The following is a 3481-nucleotide window of genomic DNA, read 5'->3' on the forward strand; positions in this document are numbered from 1 at the left end:
ATACGCTTAGTCATAAGACTTTTAAATTGTATCCCAAGGGGCTTTTAAGTAACCACAAGTCAAATTAACAACTAAACAAGATTCTACTAACTGGAATTTTAGCTGCAAACTCAAAGTAACTGACATATTCTTGTTATCTCTGGTGCCAACAATGCTGCATACACTATTTAAAATATGCACTGTTTTGGGAAATGTACACTCTGCATTCAAAAACCCATCATAAATAAGCCATACTGAAAAAGCTGAAAATCACATGATATCACTTATATGTGGGATATAAACCTAAAAGCAAGAAATGAACAGGACAAATAGAGACTCATGGACATGGACTAGTGGTTACCAAAGGGTAGGGGGTGGGGGGAGGGGGAGGTAGACAGGGTAAAGGGGGTCAAATATGTGGTGACAGAGAGAAATCTAACTATGGGAGGCGAACACACAGTGTAAAAATATATATGCCTTAGTGTTAAATTGTACAGATAAAAGTTATTGGATTTCGTTAATCAATGTCACCATACAAATAAATAAATAAATAAATAAATATCAAAAAAATTTTTAAAAAAGTGACAATACCAAATGCTGGAAAGGATATGGAGCAACAGGATTCTCATACATTACTGGTGAGAATGTAAAATGGATGATTATGCCTTGGCAGTTTCTTATAAAACTAAAGATTCTACTGTCATACAACCCGGCAATCATACTCCTGGGCGTTTATCTCAGCAAAGGAAAAATTTACATATACAGAAATACCTATACATGAACCTTCACAGCAGCTTTATTTGTAATAGCCAAAAACTGCAAACAACCAACATGTCCCTCTATATGTGACTGGTTAAATAAACTGTAGTACATCTATTCCATGGAATACTAATCAGAAGTAAACAGGCATGAAATAGTGAAAACACATGGATCTCAGAGGCATCATGCTAAGTTAAAAAATGGCTAATTTCATAAGGTCAAAAAAATTCACATGCTGTATGATTCCATTTATATAACATTCTCGATGTGACAAAATTGCGGTGATGTAAAATTAGTCGTTATCAGGAATTGGGGATGGTGGGGAGAGGATGGGTAAATGTGACTATAAAGGGGTAGCACAAGGTAGAGCTTTGTGGTGACAAGATAATTCTGCATTTTGAGTGTGATAGTGGTTACCTGAATCTACACACAGGACGAAAAAACATGTAACTACACCCACACATTCTATCAATGTCAATTTCCTGGTTTTGATACTATACTATAATTTTGTAAGATGTAACAATTAGGGGAAACTGCAAGAAGGATACATGGACCTTTCTGTACTATTTTTGAAACTTCCTGTGAATCTATAATTGTTCCCAAATAAAAAAAAGTAAAACAAAAAATACAATGTAAAATACACCTCAATAAAGTTGTTACTAAAATAAAAATTTAAGGTTAAGCCAGATGCACAGATCTTGCTCTATGTAGCTCCAAATTTCAAGTGTAGCTTCCTCTCTGGTCTTTGTTTCATGTTGGGTCTCATGAATTCTCTCTTGCATATGTATAGTTTAGCTGTAAAAAGGATTTGGGCAGGACTTACATTTGAAATTTTGAGTCTCATTCCTTCTATAATTCTCTAGATGCCCGGATTTCCCCCTTTAAATTTCTAGCTGACTTTCCAGCCTTAAAGCTACCTTGAGCCAATTAGGCCATGTTTTTCTACTGCTGTTTCTTTTGGCCATAGCCACAGGGGAGGGAGGATCAGGAAATGTCTTGAGACTAAAAAGCTATAAATTCACTACTCTCACCCCTTACAGTCGCAATGTTTTTTATTCTAATTTTGTGCACTTTCCAGTGTCTTTAACATGTTTTTTAAATCAATTTTCATAATTGTTACCTGTAAGAAGTTTCCCGTGACCACTTCATTCTTCCACAGTTACTGGAAGCCTATGTTTTATATTTTAAAATTATATCAACAGTATTGTAAGAGCGTCCTTGTCATCACACAATATAAGAAAAATTTCCAAATAAATAAGAGAAGCTCCAATTCCACCAATTTTTTTATAGGCCAAGTGTTCTTAACATATCAGCTACTATATTTCTCATGAGAGAAGTATAATCAAGCTCATATGCACTGTTAAAAAAACTGACCTTTGGGGTGGTAACAGCTTTATTGAAATATAATTCACATACCACATAATTTGCACATTTAAATTGTACGGTTCTAGTATAGTTTTATAATCGTTACTATGATTAATTTTAGAACATTTTTATCACTCCAAGAAGAAACCCTATATCCTCTGGCTATTATCCTATTACCCCCCAATCTGCTCAGACCTAAGGAGTCATTAATCCACTTTCAATATCTACAGATTTGCCTAGACATTTCACATCAATGGAATCATATAATATATAATCTTTTGAGACTAGATTCTTAGCAAATGGTTTCAAAGTTCATCCATGTTGTAAACTTCATTCTTTTTTATGGCCAAATAATATTTATATAATGGATATAACACATTTTGTTTATTCATTCAACTGATTAACTCTACTTTTTGAATATTATGAATAATGCTGCTATGAGCATTTATGTATAGGTTTTTGTGTAGAAGAATGTTTTCAGTTCTCTTGGGTATATATCTAGAAGTAGAATTGGTGGGTAAATGGTAACTCTATATTTAACTATTTGAAGAATAGCCAGACTCTTTTCCAAAGTGGCTGTACAATTTTACATTTCCACCAGCAGTGTATGAAGGTTATCATTTATCAACATCCTGTCAATGTTTGATTTTATCTGGGTTTTTATTATTATTATTATTATTATAGCCATTGTATTGAGTGTAAAGCAGCATCTCATTGTGGTTTTGATTTGCATTTCCCTCATGGCTAATTATATTGAGCATCTTTTTGAGTGCTTATTGACCATTTCTTTGGAGAAATCATTTCAGATTGCTTTCCCATTTTTAATTGGGTTATGCATCTTTTTATTATTGAGCTGTAATTCTTTTTATAGTCCAGCTACAATTCCCTGATCAGATATGTGATTCACAAATATCATCTTCCATTCTGTGGGTTATCTTTTCACTTTTTTTTCCCCAGGCTTTATTGAAATATAATAATAGACAATGTTTCTTGTTTTTACATTATACAATTCAATAAGCTTTTTAAAAATTATAGTTGGCATACAATAATATACCAGTTTCAGTTGCATATCATAGTAATTAGAGATCCACATAACTCACAAAGTGATCACCCCACTAAATCTAGTACCTCTCTTCTCAGAACCTTACATATTTATTACATTAACGATCTTCCCTATGCTGCACTCTACATCTCCATGTCTATTCTGCAACTATCCATTTGTACCTCCTAATCTCTTTGCCTTTTTGTTCATCCCCCCAACCCCACTCCCATCTAGTAGCCCTGAAAATATTCTCTGTGTCTATGAGTTTATTTCCATTTTTGTTGTTGTTTATTTTGTTCTTTAGATTCCACATGTATGTGAAATCATGTGATTTGT

This window comes from Pteropus alecto, unplaced genomic scaffold, assembly GCF_000325575.1.
Source record: "Pteropus alecto unplaced genomic scaffold, ASM32557v1 scaffold116, whole genome shotgun sequence".
Taxonomy (NCBI): domain Eukaryota; kingdom Metazoa; phylum Chordata; class Mammalia; order Chiroptera; family Pteropodidae; genus Pteropus; species Pteropus alecto.